This window comes from Barbus barbus (genome assembly GCF_936440315.1).
Source record: "Barbus barbus genome assembly, chromosome: 9".
In the NCBI taxonomy this organism is placed as follows: Eukaryota; Metazoa; Chordata; class Actinopteri; order Cypriniformes; family Cyprinidae; genus Barbus; species Barbus barbus.
The window spans coordinates 5,930,974-5,954,384 of NC_136737.1; the positions used below are offsets into that span (position 1 = coordinate 5,930,974).

At 40.6% G+C, this 23,411-nt stretch overlaps 2 protein-coding genes across 2 annotated transcripts in view; both read right to left on the minus strand.

Annotated features, from left to right (window-relative positions):
• LOC306874969 (uncharacterized protein) overlaps nucleotides 1–15,738 on the minus strand; it is a 111,878-nt gene extending 96,140 nt beyond the window's left edge. Inside the window, exon 1 of the mRNA XM_079425312.1 lies at nucleotides 15,652–15,738. The gene's annotated coding sequence lies outside the window, so the exon portion shown is untranslated. The remainder of the gene's footprint in view (nucleotides 1–15,651) is intronic.
• LOC306874607 (uncharacterized protein) overlaps nucleotides 1–23,411 on the minus strand; it is a gene marked incomplete at both ends in the record, with an annotated part of 341,414 nt that overhangs the window by 166,188 nt on the left and 151,815 nt on the right. The window lies entirely within an intron of this gene.

The window sequence follows — 23,411 nt, forward strand, 5'->3', positions numbered from 1 at the left end:
GGCTGGGGTCTTTTGCAATGTTTTGAACACGAGTCAGACCGCGAATTTTGTGCCGATATTTATCTAACAAATCCGGTGTTTTTTAATATTTTGTTTTACCCCTGCATTGTTTTGAATGTTGAACAATTGTATCAATATATATGTATATTCTATATCCCGCGATCCAGCAGAGGATAAGAGGTACGGAGAATGGATCAGTTTTTATAGGGAAAGACAGCCTAGTTAAATGTTTAGCCAGGTCACCTCTGATTTTTGAACTAATCAATCATGTTAACAACGTTACAGCACTTGTTGTGAATTTCACTGACACTGTAGTAGAGTCGCTTTGTGAAAATCTAAATCTAAATGGTTAATTATAGATCTAGTAAGACAGAAACTCACCTGTTCCCCACTCATATTGGTCTGAAAAGGTAAAGAGGTGTTTCAGGTCTCGGGAGACTAGCATAAATTGACCGACAGTGCCATCTGCTGTTTTGGAAAAGAAAGTTGCTCAATTGCACATGTGAGAAAATCTGCCCGCACTCGTGTGAGAAAATCAGCCTGGATGCATTTGTGAGAAAATCAAGCCTCATAAAAAGGCAAATGAGTCTCACAGTTGCAACACACAATACATATATTTGTCCATACCTCTGCATTTTCTCTCAAAGAGTTTTGTATTTGAAAATCACTTTGCGTTTGTTTGAAAGTCGAGTTTTTCTTTGCAAAGCAGATTGTGTTTATTTGCAAAACACTGGATTTGTTTGATAAATATTGGCACAAAATTCGCTTCATACGTCCTGGATGGAAGGCAGTGAAGAGCCAATGATCTTTTCCGCTGTCCTCACCACTCTCTGTACAGACCTCCAGTCAGAGGCTTTACATTCCCCAGACCATACAGAGATGCAGCTGGTCAATGTGCTCTCTATAATACCTTTGTAGACAGTACTGAGGATGGGAGAGGGAAAGTGTGCTCTTCTCCTCAGACGCAGACAAAAAAGGCGTTGCTGTGCTCTCTTTACTAAAGAGGCCATGTTAACGGTCCATGTCAAACATCTGTGATCTGCACCCCCAAAAACTTGACACTACTGACTACTTCCACTGCCGTATCATTGATGATAGGTGGTGTGTGCCTGTGCTGCTTTTTCCTGAAATCAACAATGATCTCCTTAGTTTTTTCGACATTCAGGAGCAAGTTATTTGTATTGCACCAGTCCACAAGCTGTCTCACTTCCTCCCTATAGGCCTGTTCGTTGTCATCCTGAATGAGGCCCACCACTGTCATGTCATCCACATACTTCACAACATGGTTTGTACTGAACCTGGCACGGCAGTCATGGGTCATCATGGTAAACTGTAATGGGCTCAGGACGCAGCCCTGAGGGGAGCAGGTGCTCAGAGAGATGACACTGGAGGTGTGATTTCCAACCCTCAAAAACTATCTGTTAAAAAGTCCAGTAGCCAGTTACACAAGGGGGTACCAAGGCCGAAAGGTCCCAGTTTGCTTACCAAATGCTGGGGGATAATCATATTGAATGCCGAGCTGAAATCCACAAATAGCATTCGCACGTGAGTGTTCTTCTCCTCCCGATGGGCCAGGCTCAGATGAAGTACAGAGGATATAGCATCCTCTGTGGAGCGGTCGGGTCGGTAAGCAAACTGGAAAGGATCAAACATAGGAGGGAGTCTTGAAATGACGTGGTCCTTCACCAGCCTCTCGACTTCATTATAGGCATGAGTGCAAACGGACGATAATCATTGAAGCATTTTACTGTGGATTTTTTGGGCACTGGTATAATAATAGCAGTCTTAAAACATGATGGAACTGTTCAGTGAGGCGTTAAAAATGTCTGTAAGGGCAGGAGCCAGCTGTTCAGCACATTCCTTCAGCAAAATGTCCGTAAGTATTCAACCCCAATACAAATGAAGACAAAAATGTTAATTTTCTGTTTGTCAAACCCTCATTAAGTTACAATTTTCATCTGCTCAAGCAGAACATTATCTTGTGCTTTAGGAAGGTCTCTCTGGCTAAAACTAAATAGCTTCGGAAATTCCAACACACACACACACACACACAGTACTAGCTGTTCATCCATTTTGCAATCCGCCCTTGGTTGGTAAACGTCACAGAGTACAGCGGCGAAAGTTAGACATTTTGCTCTGTTTTGTTTGGATTCAGGAAATGTAATAAAATAAATTATATTGCCCATCCTCTCAGGATACCTGGAGTCAGTGTTTCAAGTACCCCAGGCACATCGTTTTTTTTCCATTTTTGAAGCATAAAACCAATGCGAGCTTCGGATCTTCCAATGTTTCTCTATGGCGCTGAAACCTAAAGATGTCAGAGTTCTGCTCCCCGTGCAACTGATACTTCACTGCCATTGGCTAGTCTGCGTTAGAGGAGAGGGGCTTACCGATAGGTCAAGTGAGTGTTGCACAACTCTGACTGAAATTCCATGACATCAAGGCTGTAATGTGATTGGTTATAAAGGGACACGTGATCCAAGTTAGCCGTTACGTTTTCTCCAACAAAGTAATACCAAAGACTACAGAATACCCAAGACGTGTCCCTCATATAGACCCTTTTTCTGTTAGTAAACACTGTGACGCTTTTCTGTGGGCGGAGCTTAGCTGGAGGCAGAAAGATACCACTGACCGCTTCACTAACGCTAGCTCTGATGGTCTGTCGGCCCTAAAAGGGTCTATAGTTTTGAATGGGGAAAAATGCCACACTTAATATGGCCGCTCAATCGCTAATTGGTAAAGTCAAGCAAATCACTGCAGCTGGCGTTAGAAGCCCCAGTTGCTATATAAACAGTAAGAATTCTGAGATGTGAGCTAGGACTGCACATGCGCACTGGCTGATCTAGCCTACAAAATAAGCTTTTTATAACGCTATTTGAACAAAAGAAACAACATTTATGACACAGTTGTTGTCAGATTTTAATGGTGATTTCAAATATGAAATTTAATTGTAAGCTTATTGAACAGTTTTGGAGAATTTGATGCTTCCCCATACAAAGAGATAGGGGCTGCACTTGCATGCCCAAGAGGCATTTCAAAGATGGCCGCCGAGTGACATGTCTTGCCTTAAAGGGAATTTGGTAATACAGACCCTCTCATCTCCCTATAGTTAGACAATCTCTGTTTCTTCTTCCATGAGGGGCTTTGGTATTACGGCATCTTTGTTTCCAGGCAGATCTTAAAAAAATGTGACACACGCTTTTCCCAGAAATCCTGAAAAATTTAACCAATTTGATGACAACTTAGAAACTCCCAAAGTGTTTCTAATTTTGTGACTCATATGCATCAGGCATTTAGGCAGGAGTCCGTGGGTGTGACGTCTGAGGCTGAGACTAGGAAACAGCCATTTATTTTAAGTGACATAGTGACATGGAGGTGAGGGTGGCTGTGGAGATTGGGTTGCCACTAGCATTATCAGCCTGTACCATCTTTGCCAATGGATCTGACTGGTGGTGGATGAGACTGATGTCCAGTGTAGCATATCTACTCTGTGATTGGTGCAAACTCAGCGATCTCTGCGTCACCCTCCAGTCTGGTTGTAGGATATTCTGTGCGCAGTTGGGTGGTTGGAACTCAGCTGGCCTAATTCTTCGATTAGAAAGAACTGCAGCTACTCCAGATTGAATATGTCAAATCTCAATATTTATTGATTTGTGTGGATATGAACAAAATGTGGTTTCTGTCAGAGAACAAAATAACTCTGATAAGTATACATGTGATATTATAAATGACAAATAAACAAAGATAAGCTATATACTCTATAAGAACTCCATAGAGAATTGTATAATTGTCTGAGGCAATAGTAAACATGACTAAACAAGAGTTTATATTCATATGAGCACTAAATGCAGCTTTACAGGTCGGCGCTGTTGTTGCTTCTAGCATGTGGTGTCATATTACACTGATGTGTGCGCTGTCATAGCGCTCCCGTGTGCCCTTTCTAATCACTACTGAAATGCCGATCGGAGACTGAATAAATATATACATAAACGCACGTGACAGTGCTCTATTATAGCAAATAAGCATATCTGATTGCAAAACAACTGAATAATTCGTCAAATACCGTTGACGTACAGCTACTGTAATACTGATGCTATAAATTTCCTGATGTGAATTAAACTGAATTACGCTATGATGCACTCTAAAGCAAATCTACAATGATAACAAATACAGTTACTTACGGAGTTATTAACGCACAGCAATACCACACAAGGGAAAAATGGACTTTAAAGGAATAAACAAAGCCAAGAAAACTCCGTATTACTCTACAATGCTGAATGCGCTGCCGAACTCAAAACTTTATGCACGTGCACCAGACAAGTCTGGACAAGTTCAACTCACGCATGCGTGAGGCGGGTCAATTTTGTACAGCCGCCCCACAAATTTACACTGGAAATTTGTAAGTCGACAAAATGTCCCAGCTTAGTGACTTGGGGTAGAAACTAATCTTCAGGCGTTTTTGGTAGCACAATTAGTTTAGCTACAGGGCGGATATATGTGTTGCCCTTAATGTTCACCTCAGCAGCTCTGATTACACCGTCATCACTTGGAAGGACTTTGGTTACCTTCCCGATTGGCCATTGGGCTCTGGGAAGCTGGGAATCTGCAATCAATACAACTTGATCGACTGCAAGGTTTGGTGTGATTTTCTGCCACTTCTGTCGAAGCTGAAGACTGGGTAGGTAGTTTCTGAGGAACTGAGTCCAGAAGTGATCGGCGATCACTTGACTGTGTCTGTAGCGACGTCGTCCAAGCAGATTACTGGGTCCATAGACAGCCTGAGGCAGGGAAGCGTCCCGCCGCCCCATAAGCAGCAAATTGGGGGTAATAGGGTCCGGATCCGCTATGTCAGATGATACATACCCCAGAGGCTTCGAATTTAAGATGGCCTCCACTTCGATCAACACTGTGCTAAGGACTTCCTCAGAGACTGTATGATCTTTCAGAACCACTTGGAGGGAAGCTTTGACAGATTTAATTTCCCTCTCCCATACTCCTCCAAAGTGAGGCGCGTGAGGTGGGTTGAATATGAAGGAGATTTTTTGGTTGGCTAGTTGCTCTCGTAGGGATGGTTCCATTTCTGCAAAGGCTTCAGAAAGCTCACGATCTCCCCCTCGGAAGTTGGTGCCTCTGTCGCAGATGAGTTCAAAGGGCTTTCCTCTCCTTGCTATGAAGCGTCTGAGGGCTAATAAAAAGGAATCGGCATCCATACTGCATAGCAAGTCGAGATGTACACACCTTGTAGTAAGACATTTAAATATTATGCCCCATCTCTTTTCTTGCCGTCTGCCAACTTTGATCATGTAGGGACCAAAACAGTCCATCCCTGTCGACCAGAATGGAGGCTGATTAATCCTCAGACGAGAAGCAGGCATGTCTGCCATTTTAGGTACAACAGGCTTGCCACGCCATTTCCTACATTCAGCACATTGTCTCTGGTGCTTTTTGATCATCTGGCGGCCTCTGAGAACCCAATAGGTTCGTCTTAACTCGGCAAAGATTCTTTCAGGACCTGCATGCATCAGGCGGTGATCAAAATCTTGGATCAACAGTTTGGTTATTGGGTGTTCTGGTGCCAGCACAATGGGGTGAAGTACATCCTCTGGTAGTGTTGCAGCTTTGCGTAATCTCCCACCAACTCTAATCAGGCCCAGATCAGGGTCTAATGTTGGATCAAGGGACCTTAATCTACTGTTTGGAAGCACAGGTTTGTTGGCTTGAAGGGCGTGCACTTCATCAGGAAAACTTTCAGCCTGTGCACGTTTAAGGACAGCCATTTCAGTCTCTATGCGTTCTGTGGCAGACATAGGGGGTGCTGCCGCTCCATACAGAGACTGGTATGTGGTCATGATGAGGTCGTCCCATGATTTGAAGTCATCTACATTCAGTGAAGAGGCATGACTGATCGAGACATTACCGCAAAATGAGGATTTGCGGAATTCTTCTGAGTCTTCTACTGGCACTGAGGGGTGAATTGGCCAGTGGTCTGGAGTCTGATGCAAAAATTCTGGACCTTGGTTCCATCTGCAGGTGTGGGACAAGTCTAGGAGGGTCTTACCCCGGGTTATATCGTCAGCAGGGTTATTGTCTGAATCCACGTAATGCCAGTGTTCATAACCAATGAGGTCTTGAATCTCGGCTATTCGTGTGCCTACAAACACTTTATAGTTACATGACTCAGACTTTATCCAGTGTAACACGGTTGTTGAGTCTGACCACATGACTGTCTGTCTGATGTTAAGGGTAAGTTCGGAGTTCAGTGTTTTGGCAAGCTGAGCTCCAGACAATGCTGCACAGAGTTCAAGGCGTGGCACTGATAGTTGCTTCTTAGGTGCTACGCGTGACCTCGCCATGACGAATGCAATTTGGATATAGTCACCAGTTTCTATCCGTAAATATGCCACAGAGCCATATGCTTTCTCTGAAGCATCACAGAAAACATGCAGGTCGATAGTGGAGGAGGTGTTGTTGCATGCTGGTGTGTAACACCTAGGTAGTGTTATTCTTTGTAGGTTTGGAAGTTCTTCTTCCCATGACCGCCATTCTGAGAGGAGGTCAACAGGTAGAGGTTCATCCCAGCTTTCAACCCTTTTCCACAATATTTGAACCAGGATTTTGGCCCTTGTAGTAAAGGGGTTAATGTATCCGAGTGGATCATACTGGCTCGCTAGGATGCGATAAACAGTTCTCATTGAGGTTTCACCATTTGTAGGGACAGGTCTGTGTTTGTAACTGAAAGTGTCTTGTGAACAGTTCCACATCAAGCCAAGTGCTGACTCTTGCAGATCAGTTTTATTTGCCGACAACCACAGTTCACAGCTCTGTGATTTCGCTTCGGTGGGTAAATGAGCAATCACGTCAGGAACATTGCTTGCCCACTGTCTTATGTCAAAACCACCAGCCGCCAACAGTGCTCTCATTTTGTTGATGAGTTTCTTAGCCTGATACTGACACTGAAGTGACTGTAAACAGTTGTCTACATAGAAAGACTGCTGGATAGACTCAACTACCTCTTCATTGCCCTCAGTGTTGTCTCTGACATGCCTCTGGAGAGCATATGTGGCACAGCATGGACTACAGGTTGTCCCAAATGGTAAGACTCGCCATTCGTAGATGTCGGGAATGCGATCTCTTTCCATGTCCCTCCAGAGGAAGCGGAGCAGTGGCTGGTCTTCGGGTAGCAGTCTGATCTGGTGAAACATGGCTCGTATGTCTCCACTTATGGCAACGGCATACTGTCTGAACCTAAGCAGGACTCCCAGCAGTGGTGGACCAAGAGTGGGACCAGGCAGTAAATTGTCATTCAGGTTTGTCTGCTCGTGGCTGAAAGAGCAGTTAAACACTACTCGGGCTTTGCCATTGTGGTGCACAATGTGGTGAGGAACAAACCATGACTCACTGGAACTGGCTGCTTCTGAACTGGTTAGTCGAACTGCATAACCTGCATCCTCTAGTTTGTGTATCTCTTTGTTGTACACATTTGCCAGGTTAATGTCCTTAATCAGGCGGCGTTCTGTGGCTCTTAAAAGAGCCATGACACTGTTTGGTGATGCCTGAAATCTGGGTACATCCTCCTTTCTCAATAGTGGAGTAGCGTAGCGATTCACACCATCAACTGTCACATGTACCGTTTTCTGGTCCAACATAGCAAGTGCTGCTTTATCTTGTCTGGAACGGACTACTTCTTTCTCATTTCTCGATGGCAGTATGTCAAGCTGCCACAACCGCTCAACATGTTGACGTAACTCTTGCGTGGGTGAAAGGAATGTGGTGTGGAGGCATGAGTTTACGTTTGAGGGTTGCTGGAGAAAGGTGCTTGGTCCTTGAACTGTCCAGCCAAGTAGTGTGTGTACTGCTATAGGGCTACCAAGCGGACCCATACGGATTGGGCAGTTTGGTGTAATCAGCTGCGGATAATCTGATCCTATGAGCAGCAGAGGCTGTACCTTAGTGAAGCTTTGTAGAGGAATGTCTCTGAGGTGTCCATATTTCCTCTTCAGCATGTCTACTGGACAAGACTGTTCTGCAAGATTAAGATCTGCAGCTGTGAAAGCATTCTGGATCTGGTGTTTGACATTTAGATGTGACAAAGCTGATAATTCAAAGGATACGGTAGCTCCTCTCAGTTGAACGAGATCATGTCTTATTGTTCGAAGAGCCAACACTTCCTCAGGTCCTTCCAAATGCAGATGTTTAACTGCTGCTGGTAGTATGATTGTTTTTTCAGACCCGTCGTCCAGCACTGCATGAGTGTCCAGAAACCTTTTGCCACTGCGAAGTCTCACTGGGACTACTTTCAGCATGACTCTGCCTGAGTGACTGGCTTGATCCAAGTAAACTTGAGAATTGGTTGTGCTCACCGTCAATATACTCTGATTCTCCACAGCAACTGCAACTTCATGCAGAATGGGAAGATGAAGCCCCCCACATGTAGAACAAGCTTTCTTAAGAGTACAGCTGTCTGCTTTATGACCTCGTCCACACCTCCAGCACTTATTGTTCTCATTTATCCAGCTTCCTCTTCGAGTGTGGTTCAACTTGAGAAAAGCTGCACAAGCATTGAGATAATGCTCATGGTTGTTGCAGAAGGGACAAAAGGGCTTAAAGCGATCCCGCTTTTTAGCTATAGCGGCAATTTTAGAGTCGGTGGAGGAGCTAAAATGTAAATTGATGGCTTTAGGTTGTTCACTGCCAGTGAGAACTGTAGCTGATTTGGCTTTAGAGTAAGGAAGGGATTTCTGTTCTTGCCGATACGGTTCTGTATGCACTGGCCCTGTTACCCGTCGAGATATCTGAATGGCCTGAGACTTCCTTTCCAGCCACTCAGCAAATTCGGGCAATGTGTAAGTTCTGGAGCTACCGCTCACAATAATGTGCTGATTGAGGCAGTATTCTATGAAAGAATCCCTGTAGCTGACAGGCAGTTTGGTCAGTAAAGTGTCAACGTGGGAACCACACTGCAGTTCGTATCTAGAAGGCCCTTCCATCGTGTTCAACATGCCCACCAGTGTGTTAACAGCTGCTGCAAAGTCCTCAAATCCCTGTGCATCATTTGGTCTAATAGCTGGTGCATTGAGGATAGCTCTCAGCTCGCTCTGAATTAACTGTCTTGGTTGACCGTATCGTTGTTCAAGAGCCTGCATGGCACTAGTGTAAGGATATGTGCTGTTGACATACCTCTTAGCTACCTGATAAGCAGCAGGCAGATGTAGATGATCCAAGAGCACTTGATACTTATAGTCCTCTGTTAAATGTCTGTGTGGGCCAAGGATGCTGTCCAGCCCTTTCTTAAGCATCAAGAAATCACTCTCTTTCCCTGAGGAGAATACTACCAGTCTTGGCTTGGGTATACCGTAGGAGGAAGCAATGGCCATCTCCATCAGTCCAGGCGTCACAGGGTTTGTAGGATAATAATGCTGTGATTGTGGTCCAGGCCAAGGAGGAGGTGGTGGTAGGTTATAAGGGTGATGAGGATGCATTATTGGTTGTACTGGCACAGGCTGAACTGGAGCTGGCACTGTCTGCTGGTACTGTGGCGGCAGTGAGGCTGGAACCGATTGTGCAGCAACTGGCTGACGTTGGGGCTGCACATAAGAATGTGCAGGCGGTACAACAGCTGATTGATAAGGAGTCTGCATGTAGACTGCTGCAGGCTGCACTGGGCTTGGCTGATGCTGTGGCTGTACCTGAGGATGGGCAGGCTGAGCAGCTGTGGGGGCCATGATCCCGACCGTCGGAGTTCAGGAAACAGTCTTTGATGCTGTGGCTCTGGCAGAGAAGCTACACGAACTATATTGGATGGCTGCATGATTGATTGTGGGCGCTGCTGCATAGGGGGCTCGTAATCGAGTATTTCCTCATAGTGTGGAGACGATGCTACAGTCACTGAGGGTCCTAATCCAGTTTTGCTGAGTGCAATGTGATGAAGGCTCTGATAGTGTCCATAAACGGGAGATCTAGATTCGAAGGATGCTTGTCTAGCACTGTCCATTCTGATTTGAAGCTCTCTCATCTCACTGCTTAAATTCCTCCACCGTGCCTCCAAGTGGTGCAGCTTCTCACCTTCAGGGTCTCTGTCCCTGTGAGCAGTAGTAATATAGCCTTTATAAGGGTCCTGGCTTACTTTAAATATTCCTTGAGTGCCATCTGCTGGTGAAAGATGACCATGCTTCAGAGGTGGATAATCAATCACATAATCCTCCAAGTAGGTGGGCACCCGCCGGGTACGACTTGGACGAGGATCTGGAACTTGTTCTCCCTCATAATAATCTCTGGATGTAGCCATAGCGCAGCTGATTTCCTTATCCGGCTCGAAGGACCAATTTGTAGGATATTCTGTGCGCAGTTGGGTGGTTGGAACTCAGCTGGCCTAATTCTTCGATTAGAAAGAACTGCAGCTACTCCAGATTGAATATGTCAAATCTCAATATTTATTGATTTGTGTGGATATGAACAAAATGTGGTTTCTGTCAGAGAACAAAATAACTCTGATAAGTATACATGTGATATTATAAATGACAAATAAACAAAGATAAGCTATATACTCTATAAGAACTCCATAGAGAATTGTATAATTGTCTGAGGCAATAGTAAACATGACTAAACAAGAGTTTATATTCATATGAGCACTAAATGCAGCTTTACAGGTCGGCGCTGTTGTTGCTTCTAGCATGTGGTGTCATATTACACTGATGTGTGCGCTGTTATAGCGCTCCCGTGTGCCCTTTCTAATCACTACTGAAATGCCGATCGGAGACTGAATAAATATATACATAAACGCACGTGACAGTGCTCTATTATAGCAAATAAGCATATCTGATTGCAAAACAACTGAATAATTCGTCAAATACCGTTGACGTACAGCTACTGTAATACTGATGCTATAAATTTCCTGATGTGAATTAAACTGAATTACGCTATGATGCACTCTAAAGCAAATCTACAATGATAACAAATACAGTTACTTACGGAGTTATTAACGCACAGCAATACCACACAAGGGAAAAATGGACTTTAAAGGAATAAACAAAGCCAAGAAAACTCCGTATTACTCTACAATGCTGAATGCGCTGCCGAACTCAAAACTTTATGCACGTGCACCAGACAAGTCTGGACAAGTTCAACTCACGCATGCGTGAGGCGGGTCAATTTTGTACACTGGTGGTCCCAAAGCCGGTGGTCTTGGAAACTGTTCCACTGTCATCTGTATTGCTGTGACGGTGACCGCAAATTTGTTTGGGCCATATAAATGTTTACAACTCCTCCTGAGGCAGTGACATTTGCTCCTAAATCTTCTGCCTGTCCTGTCACAGCCAATGAGGACATACTCTGTGCTCCTCTGAACTCCCTGCCATGCCAGATACTTCCTGCTTTAACTTGTTTTCCGGGCCTCGGTCTGCCTTCGCTCCACCTGGACTTTTGCATTGTGTTTTGTCCTTGGACCATCTGGAATCTACTCCCTTGGGGGGTTATGTTCCATGTTCCATGTGTCTTGTCTGGACTTTTATGTTGGAGTGATTCCTGTGCCTTGTTTGTAGTTTTTCCCCTTGATTATTCTCCCCAGGTTAGACATGTTAACTCGATACCATGTTAAGCTTGTTACCCCTTGTGTTTCCCTTGCTACTTTGTCAGTTGATAAATGTAATGGTTGCCATTCTGCTCGTGTTTCATGTCTTTGTGTTTTTGTTTACTTGTTTCAGGTTGTCTGTTCATTTGGTTACTCTTATTAAACCGCTGCTGCTGCTGAAAAAAAAAAATCCAAGCCTCTGCCGGCTCCTGAACATTACAAATACGAGAACTACAAAAAGGCACAAACGTGTACCTTTTTCTGAGTAGAAAAAAAATTCATCCATCCAATCCAAATATTTTTTTCACCTCACTAATTAAAGCATGTTAACAAAGTGCATCAGTGTGTGGTACAGTATGTCAACTGCGAACATAATTCAAGTGAACTTGTACAATGTCTGTAAAGTTGAACTACTAATAGAAATGTCAAATCTGTAGTATAACAGAGTAAGCTGTACTCACCATAGACAGCAACACTGAATCTGTATTTAGTCTCTGTACAGTTGCTGCTGATGAACACACAAAAAAATCATGGACATGATTCGGATATGTTAAAGGGTCAAAAAAAAAAAAAGTCACACTTGACTTCTTCGCGGTCAAAAATGGCCACCATAGGAAATGAATTGGAAATACAAAAAAAATGTGAAAACTCAGTGAATCTTTTGGTGGTACAAACTACAAATCAGCCACTGGACAGAAAAAAAGTGTGCAGCAATCAAGTGGTGACTTCCTAGAATATCAGGAGTGCAAAATAAACACACATATACATAAATACACAGAAATGAACTCGTAAGACTGCAACAGAGCAAATTTTGAAAATATGTGAAATAAAATCAAGAAATTAAAAGAAAAAAAATACAAAAGAGGCTCTCTCTTTCGCACACGCGTGCGCGCGCACACACACACACACAGAAACGAGCTGGTAAGACTGCAACAGAGCAAATTTTAAGGTTGGTGACTGCAGAGCTGGTCCCTCTGCGGTTTGGGCCTCAACGGCTGGTGCCTCCACGACTCATGCCTCAATGGGTGGTCCCTCTGCGGCTGGTCCCTCCACAGCTCGTGCCTCAATGGCTGGTCCCTCTGCGGCTGGTCCCTCCACAGCTTGTGCCTATATGGCTGGTCCCTCCATGGCTCGAGCCTCAATGGCTAGTCCCTTTGCGGCTGGTCCCTCCAAGGCTCGTGCCTAAATGGCTGGTCCCTCCACAGCTTGTACCTCCATGGCTCATGTCTGTAGAGCTGGTTCCTTCATGGCTGATCCGTCCATGAGAGGCCCCTCCACGGCAGGTGCCTCTGCAGCTGATTCCTCCACGGCTCTATGACCAGTCTCTAACAGAAAAGAAAAGGTGCCAAATGTGCTGGCCAAAGGATGTGAAAACCAGCAGTTTTTACATAAAGTGCAAACTTCCAGTGTGCAAGAGACACTGTAACACTGTCTGTTGCATTTGCAGCAATGTGTAAAATAATTACTGTTTGTATGTAAATAGTTACAAATCTATTTATTTATGGTCATTTCTATTTGTATTCATATTTTTCTTAAATTTACTGTGATCTTATTTCAGCCTAACAGATGTTCCTGATATCTGTTGCATGTGCAACAATGCATAAAATAATTACAGTTTGCATATATATATATAGTTAAAATGGTTTATAATTATTACATTTTTATTCCTATTTTTAACATCTACTGTTTGATACGGATTGTTTTTGCAGTTGCTAGTTTATTGTGTTTCATCATAATTGCTGTTCCCTTCTGAAGTTTTAGTAACATATATTGAATTACACTGAACAAAATATCAATTAATTACAAAATGTTTGTATAAAATGTTTTGAATTATCACTATCCATTCTTTATTTTGTTAGATTTTTTAATTATCAAATACTGAGTAACAAAAATGCTTTCTATGTGTTCCCTTTCTAACAAGATTTTAATGTTTGACTGTAATCATAATGTAAAACCTGATACTTATCTAACCAAAAATATCTAAACCTTGACAAAAAGTAGTCTTTTAGAATGTCTAGATATAGTGACACCAGCCTGTCTGAAATTCTGTGCTGACTAGCTGGCCCCCATCTTCACACAGATCTACAACAGATCACTGGAGCTGTGTGAAGTCCCCTCAAGCTTCAAACACTCCATAATCCCCATCCCAAAGAAACCCAAGATTACAGGATTTAACGACTACAGACCTGTGGCTCTAATGTCTGTGGTCATGAAGTCATTTGAAAAACTGGTTTTGGCTTATCTGAAGGACCCTTACAGTTACAAAACCCCTGCAGTTTGCCTACAGAGCAAACAGGTCTGTGGATGATGCAGTCAACATGGGACTGCATTACATACTGCAACTCCTGCACAGACCAGGGACTTATGTGAGGATCCTGTTTGTGGACTTCAGCTCGGCCTTTAACACTATCATTCCAGACCTCCTCCTGCCCAAACTAACCCAGCTTTCCGTCCCCACCTCTGTCTGTCAGTGGATCAACAGCTTCCTGACAGACAGGCAGCAGCTAGTGAGGCTGGGAAAATTCTCATCCAGCACTCGTACCATCAGCACTGGAGCTCCACAGGGCTGCGTTCTCTCCCCACTGCTCTTCTCTCTCTACACCAACGACTGCACATCTAAAGACCCCTCTGTCAAGCTCCTGAAGTTCGCAGACGACACCACACTGATCGGCCTCATCCAGGACGGTGACGAGTCTGCCTACAAACAGGAGGTTAAGGAGCTGGCTGTCTGGTGCAGTCTTAACAACCTGGAGCTTAACACGCTCAAAACTGTGGAGATGATAGTGGGCTTCAGGAGAAACCCCCCTGCTCTCCCCCCACTCACCATAATGAACAGCACTGTGACTGCAATGGAGTCATTCAGATTCCTGGGCACCACCATCTCCCAGGACCTGAAGTGGAACATTCACACTGACTCTATTCTGAAAAAGGCCCAGCAGAGGTTGTACTTTAGCTCTGACCACCAGAATGACCAGACACAGTAGGAACACAGGAACAGTTTCTTCCCTCAGGCAATCCATCTCATGAACACTTGAACTCGTAACAATAAACATGAAACACTATCATACTTTTTATTTTTATTTTAGATACATATTACATTTCAAATTTGCACTCAACATACCTGTACATACTGAATTGTCTATTTTGTATATTGTGTTTGTGCTATTTGGCACATTGTCCATTTTTGTATATTTGTACATTATTTGTATTTAAAAATTAAAAAATATATATTTTTTTAATTTTTATTATCTGTGTCCTGTTGCTGTCATTCTGTTGCACTGTGGAGCTACTGTCACTAAAGAAAATGAAGAAATTATGTCTAAAAAAACTACGGGAATACAAAAGCCTCTGTATATATCTATATAGGGTGCTAATACAAGAAGGTTATACAACATCACACAAGATTTTATTTTTTAATGCCTCCAGATAGTAAAAAAAAATATATATATATATATATATATATATATATATATTAATTCTAATGGAGAAAATAGTAGCTCATTAAAATTGTATAAATGTTGCATAGTATCATAAAATTCCCTCTAAATCATAAATAATAATCAAAAAATATTATTGAACAAAAATATATTACATTTGATTTTCCTGAAAAAAAATAAAAAAGTTACATTTCAAGGCTTCGGACACTTTTGACCACAAAGGAGGCAAGTGTGACTCCTAGAGGGCCAGAGGGTTAAGTGCTTTATTTTCTTGTTTTTTTCTTGTAGTCTGTGTGTAGTTTGTTGATTAGTTTGTTGCTTGTTTCAACCTATTTCTGGTTAACCTTGTTATCCTTGTGTACATACGGACCTTGTGTTTTGTGTGTTCCTTGTCTAGTGTTTTCTTTCATGGATGTTATCTTGGTTATTGTTATAATATTAAGCTGCACTTGGATCCTGCTCTCTCGTGTGTCTGAATTTACTCAGAGTAACAGCAAATCACTCTCACCCCCCACACCACATTTTTATCTTTCAAAGTATCTGTACTTATACAATAACAGTAAAGTTGAATCTTCTAATCAAATTATGTTAATAAACATGCCAAATCTGTAGTGTATATAATAGAGTGATCTGTCATACTTTACTCACCATGGACAGTAACATTGAATCTGTGTTTATCCTCTGAGCTGCTGCGGCTGATCTCAGCTTCATAAAGTCCAGAGTCTGTGGTTCTGGTGTTTGTGATGGTCAGAGATCCAGTCTGATGATCCAGCTTCAGTCTGTCTCTGAATCTCCCATCAGTACCATTAAATATCTTACTGGTCACTTCATTCATTTTAGCTATTAGATACCTGTTAGTTCCAAATTTCCACTCAATCTTATCACCTGTCTGTATTTCAGTAACATCAATCTGTAGAGTGACTGAATCTCCCTCCAGCACTGACACTGACACGGACTTCACATCAACACTAAACACACCTGAGGAACAAACAGAAACAGTCTCTCAGTCACAATAAAGCTTTAACTGAAATTAGCCATAGTTTTGAAATGATTACAAACTTTGGAAAGTTAGAAAGACAGAAACAGCAGTGTGGAAAATATAAGACTGGGTGCAAAAGACAGATACTTGAATTCACAATTCTTCATACATGTTACATGTTAACTTTTGGTATAGTGCTATAAGCTAGTAAATAGAACAGTGGAGATCTTTATGGTGGAACTGAAGTTACAGCTCCAAACAATTACCATGCAACTGTAAAATTATAAAATAAAATGATAAATGTTTCTATAACTTACCAAAAAGATGCCAACAGCACAAACAACAAAAAGCAAATGGATGAAACATTTTCTACAACAGTTCAGTGGTTTGAAATAGTTTCAGTCACGTTTGAAAATGTGCGCACCTTATAGTACTTATGTGTACGTCTTATAGCACCTATGAGCACCAGCAGTAAAGATGTATATAGCAAAAATCATAGACAACGTTAACTATTTGCTAACTTCTGCCTGACTGAATTAGACCACACCCCATGCCTTCGACCACAAGTTCTCTGTACAAACCCCGCCCCCAAAACATGCCAGCCAACACAAACACACAACACTATTGACAGGTATGAGCGTCTTTTCTGATTAAAAACTACTACAATTCCCTTTTTGCTTATTACAGCCTGTTACAGAGGCCATTTGACAAGTATGTACTGTACATTATATTTGTTAATCCAAAGAAAATAAAACTCCTTTACACAACACAACACGTATTTTGCATTCACACTAATGAAAACACAGCTCTTAGACATACAATTTTAAATTAAATAAAAAGCCACAGTATTAAGATTGTAATCAGTACTTGCTCCCATTATTTCTTTCTATCACCACAATAAATGAACCAATTAGTGTTTGAGCTTTAGCCCCGCCTACTTTGAGCTGCCCTGCCCACTTAGAGCTGTTTCTGTCCTTCATACTTAAGAAAGCAAAGCTGATATCTGTTTCAATGCTGTGAAAAATGAATATTGAAACTGTTTCAAATATTCTGAATCTACATGTATCGAAAAATTTATATGTATGACACTAGCTTGTACATTTAAGAGATATATTTTTAAATCTTGTAATGAATTCCTACTCAGGATGGTATATGATCTCTGTTTTTAAAAAACACACAATGTAAAAAACAGAAACAGAGACATGTGAACATCAGGGACAGGCAGAAATGGTGGATAGGATCATAAAATCACAAATGAAATATCCAACACTTTTTCAGGGTTTCAGATTCTTCCCTGTTTCAGATTCAGGTATCTGTGCTCGGTCTACTCAGCAAACAAAACGTTTTATTAACTTATTAATTCCAAAGTTTTGAGGTGCCAAGGACACGCGTCTCGTCAGGATGGATCGCACTTCGATAAGAATATGTATTTAATTAGTATTTTCTCGTACGTATACCCAGATTCTGTGTCTCACTACCGAGTATGAGTTAACTGTACAACGAATATGTATTAATATATTGAATATTAATGGGGGGGGGGGATGTTTTCCAGAACGTAACGTCATTACGTTTCAGTCAGGTGGCTTGTTATGTTAGGCTCGTGTTGGTACAGTATGTTTCCAAGAGGAACACAAGTAGATAAAATATTCAAAATCGAATATAGTATATAAATAATAAATTGTTTGCCCCCTTTTTTCAGTTCACTGGCCTATTTGATTTCACCGAATTGTCAGAAATACCGTAACAAAAAAGAAGAGATGAGTTTTAGATACTAATTTAAGTGCAATTTTGTTCTCAACAGCTTCCAGTATGGCTATAGACAAAGTCTTTTCAAGAACTTTAAAGTTTTTAAAGTGCTTTTTTTCATGTTATTTTTTAACATGTAATAGTTGTAACTATTCTGACCTTTTTAAGTGACATTAAAACATTAGTATTTCTTCTTAGGGTGTGTTTAATTTGTTCTTGCATTTAATTGATACTTAATTTCAGGTTACAGGAGCAATTAATTTCATAGTAATTCATTGCAAAAAATAAAAATACATTTGTTACATTTATATTTTGAATCCAGTAATTTTAATCCAGATAAAAAATATTTGAATTATTATTTATTTTTTAATTGTTTCTGATTATTTCGATGCTGGAGAGAGATAAGACAACTGTCATAATATGTACTGCCAAAAAAGTGTAATTTGATATGGACTACAGGAGAAAATTTCGACAGCGAGACAGTGAATTTAATATATTATTATAATTTTATTAAAATAGATTTTGAGAATTATTACTCTATGGTGTTAATCGGGAATTAAAATAATTAAAATCGCGCTCGAGTGCTCAGAAATCTATATCCTAGAGCATGGCAATGAATGAATTGAGCGAATTTGGACGATGAGAATGTCTTTAGTGACATCATTAAAGATAAGTTTTGGGTTATCACTCTTTAACATTTCCAGTTTCATGTCATCAAAAACAAAGTGGTCAAGTAAATACTACAACATATTCATTTAATCAGATTATTGGTATTTCTGCTATTGATTTTATTGGAATGACATAAAGCCATTTTACAAGCAGAAATCACCTCGCATTAATAAATAGAATAGGCCTGTATACAACTCTTACTACCCTTAAAAATCCTATAGAAATTGTATATTTATTTGGTTGCTTTACTGTGGCTGACTGGAATAAGTCAAATGTACTATATTATAAAATACCATACTGTATTATACTACTGCAATTTGTTTAGTTTTTTTTTTTACTCCAGGAATACCCGGGAGCACAAAAAAGACATGTGCATGTTGTAAAGCCATTATAAATGTGGCCTTCAAAAAAAGACTGGTCAACCATACAAGGCAAAATTACAGAAAAGAAGGGAAACATTTAAATTATCAAAATCTGATTGGGTTGCTTCCATCCAAAAAAACTGCAACAGCAGTCATTGTTTGGTAAGTGTTTAACTTAAGGTTTAAAATGACAAGTGACAATGACAGCTATTATTACTTAATAATATTAATATAATTTAAAAAAAGTTAAATATGTTAGATGTTACATGAGAGTAACACTGATGAGACAGTGGACCTTACTCATGAAACACAAGCAGATACATTTTTTCTTAAATTCATAAAAAAATTCATAAAACCATTTTATTGTAAACAGTCACCTTTAATGTGAAAGGTAAAAGAATGATTTTCATAATTTAAATGACATAAAAAGTTATTCTCATTTTTCATAGATGATGTCCAGTGCCCGTTATCTTTAGACTGATGTATTAACATTGGTCAACCTTATTTCTTGTTGCATTTTGTATTACGTTTTGTGTTAGTTAATTTATTATTATTGTTATTATTATTATTTTCATTTCAGCTTGATAAGTTGTCTGCCCTTGACCTCCATCCCATACTCCGCCATTTTAGGTGATGACCATCTTTTGGATGATGATCTCCTCCAGAGGTTAAAGCCTGTTTATGAAGCAGTTTTAAAAAGTTGGTTTTCTTGCATTTTTTTTACATTTAATAATTTTATAATACTTTCATACAGTCATTTATTGTAGGCTGTGTTTGTGTTTATTTTTAATTATGCACTAGTCTGGGCAATGTATCAGTTTTTCAAAGGAATCGTTTATAATTTCTTAATGATCTTAAGACTGTTAAAATAAATGTACAGATCATTTTAATACATTTTTGTTAATGCTATAATATAACTTTGTTGTGATGTTCTTTAGTTCATTTTCAGAGAGAGAAAAAGAAGAGGACTAGCAGCCTACAGACTCCTGCTCCAGATACAGAATATCCAGAGACCACCAGCACTGCCTCACCAAATACGGAGCCCTCCGGCCCTGCTGCACCACACGAGGAGCCCTCCGGCGCTGCTGCACCACATGTGGAAAACAAAAAGCTCAAAGGTAAAGAATGGTAGCAATCCTATCTAACGCACATGTGTGATGTTAATTGACATATTAAACAGGTCAAATAACATTTATTTTAAAATAAAATATCGTATTTTAAACCAAGGAAGATTGTGGAAGCTACATAGCTTGCATTTACTACAGTTCTGGCTCTGTTCTCTTCACTGCACTCTGAGTGAATGGTTGAAGTTGTTCTTTTAGATTTATCAAGAGGGGAAATGATCACTTTTGTTTCCTTTTAAACAGAAAAAATGTGCTGAAGGCATGGAAACACTGGAGAACAACAACTTCCCATACCAGACGATACTAAAAGAGAGAAATAGAGGAGTAAGTGTTTTGAATTCTTAACAAATAATTCAAATTTTATATATACTTAAATACTACTTTTATATACCTCTATACTATTGTATGCATAAATGTGAATGCGGATAATGTAATTTAAAGGGATAGTTTGCCTAAATATTCTGTCATCATTTACATAGCTTGCACTTGTCCCAGACCTGTATAAGTTTTTCCAGCACCGCTGCTGCACGACAGCTGGACCCCTTTAACACCTCTGCTGCACCACAGGTGGACTCCTCCAGCACCGCTGTTGCGCCACAGTCTGCGACTTCCCTATTCACGTTCCACAAGCCAAAATCATCAAATGCCATCAAAAGAAAACAAGGTAAAATGATAAACAAACTTTTAAACAATTAGTTTAAGGGATAGTTCACTCAAAAATGAAAACTACCCCATGATTTACTCACCGTCAAGGCATCTTAGGTGTATACGACTTTCTACTGTCAGATGAATACAATCGGAGTTATCTTAAATAATGTCCTGGCTCTTCCAAGCTTTATACAGGTGCATCTCAATAAATTAGAATGTCGTGGAAAAGTTCATTTATTTCAGTAATTCAACTCAAATTGTGAAACTCGTGTATTAAATAAATACACAAATTAAATCAATGCACACAGACTGAAGTAGTTTAAGTCTTTGGATCTTTTAATTGTGATGATTTAGGCTCACATTTAACAAAAACCCACAAATTCACTATCTCAACAAATTAGAATATGGTGACATGCCAATCAGCTAATCAACTCAAAACACCTGCAAAGGTTTCCTGAGCCTTCAAAATGGTCTCTCAGTTTGGTTCACTAGGCTACACAATCATGGGGAAGACTGCTGATCTGACAGTTGTTCAGAAGACAATCATTGACACCCTTCACAAGGAGGGTAAGCCACAAACATTCATTGCCAAAGAAGCTGGCTGCTCGCAGAGTGCTGTATCCAAGCATGTTAACAGAAAGTTGAGTGGAAGGAAAAAGTGTGGAAGAAAAATATGCACAACCAACCGAGAGAACCGCAGCCTTATGAGGATTGTCAAGCAAAATAGATTCAAGAATTTGGGTGAACTTCACAAGGAATGGACTGAGGCTGGTGTCAAGGCATCAAGAGCCACCACACACAGACGTGTGAAGGAATTTGGCTACAGTTGTCATATTCCTCTTGTTAAGCCACTCCTGAACCACAGACAACGTCAGAGGCCTCTTACCTGGGCTAAGGAGAAGAAGAACTGGACTGTTGCCCAGTGGTCCAAAGTCCTCTTTTCAGATGAGAGCAAGTTTTGTATTTCATTTGGAAACCAAGGTCCTAGATTCTGGAGGAAGGGTGAAGAAGCTCATAGTCCAAGTTGCATGAAGTACAGTGTTAAGTTTCCACAGTCTGTGATGATTTGGGGTGCAATGTCATCTGCTGGTGTTGGTCCATTGTGCTTTTTGAAAACCAACGTCACTGCACCCGTTTACCAAGAAATTTTGGAGCACTTCATGCTTCCTTCTGCTGACCAGCTTTTTAAAGATGCTGATTTCATTTTCCAGCAGGATTTGGCACCTGCCCACACTGCCAAAAGCACCAAAAGTTGGTTAAATGACCATGGTGTTGGTGTGCTTGACTGGCCAGCAAACTCACCAGACTTGAACCCCATAGAGAATCTATGGGGTATTGTCAAGAGGAAAATGAGAAACAAGAGACCGAAAAATGCAGATGATCTGAAGGCCACTGTCAAAGAAACCTGGGCTTCTTTACCACCTCAGCAGTGCCACAAACTGATCACCTCCATGCAACGCCGAATTGAGGCAGTAATTAAAGCAAAAGGAGCCCCCCTAGTATTGAGTACATATACAGTAAATTAACATACTTTCCAGAAGGCCAACAATTCACTAAAAATGTTTTTTTTATTATTGGTCTTATGAAGTATTCTAATTTGTTGAGATAGTTAATTGGTGGGTTTTTGTTAAATGTGAGCCTAAATCATCACAATTAAAAGATCCAAAGACTTAAACTACTTCAGTCTGTGTGCACTGAATTTATTTAATACACGAGTTTCACAATTTGAGTTGAATTACTGAAATAAATGAACTTTTCCACGACATTCTAATTTATTGAGATGCACCTGTATAAAGCTTGGAAGAGCCAGGACATTATTTAAGATAACTCCGATTGTATTCATCTGACAGTAGAAAGTCGTATACACCTAAGATGTCTTGACGGTGAGTAAATCATGGGGTAGTTTTCATTTTTGAGTGAACTATCCCTTAAACTAATTGTTTAAAAGTTTGTTTATCATTTTACCTTGTTTTCTTTTGATGGCATTTGATGATTTTGGCTTGTGGAACGTGAATAGGGAAGTCGCAGACTGTGGCGCAACAGCGGTGCTGGAGGAGTCCACCTGTGGTGCAGCAGAGGTGTTAAAGGGGTCCAGCTGTCGTGCAGCAGCGGTGCTGGAAAAACTTATACAGGTCTGGGACAAGTGCAAGCTATGTAAATGATGACAGAATATTTAGGCAAACTATCCCTTTAAATTACATTATCCGCATTCACATTTATGCATACAATAGTATAGAGGTATATAAAAGTAGTATTTAAGTATATATAAAATTTGAATTATTTGTTAAGAATTCAAAACACTTACTCCTCTATTTCTCTCTTTTAGTATCGTCTGGTATGGGAAGTTGTTGTTCTCCAGTGTTTCCATGCCTTCAGCACATTTTTTCTGTTTAAAAGGAAACAAAAGTGATCATTTCCCCTCTTGATAAATCTAAAAGAACAACTTCAACCATTCACTCAGAGTGCAGTGAAGAGAACAGAGCCAGAACTGTAGTAAATGCAAGCTATGTAGCTTCCACAATCTTCCTTGGTTTAAAATACGATATTTTATTTTAAAATAAATGTTATTTGACCTGTTTAATATGTCAATTAACATCACACATGTGCGTTAGATAGGATTGCTACCATTCTTTACCTTTGAGCTTTTTGTTTTCCACATGTGGTGCAGCAGCGCCGGAGGGCTCCTCGTGTGGTGCAGCAGGGCCGGAGGGCTCCGTATTTGGTGAGGCAGTGCTGGTGGTCTCTGGATATTCTGTATCTGGAGCAGGAGTCTGTAGGCTGCTAGTCCTCTTCTTTTTCTCTCTCTGAAAATGAACTAAAGAACATCACAACAAAGTTATATTATAGCATTAACAAAAATGTATTAAAATGATCTGTACA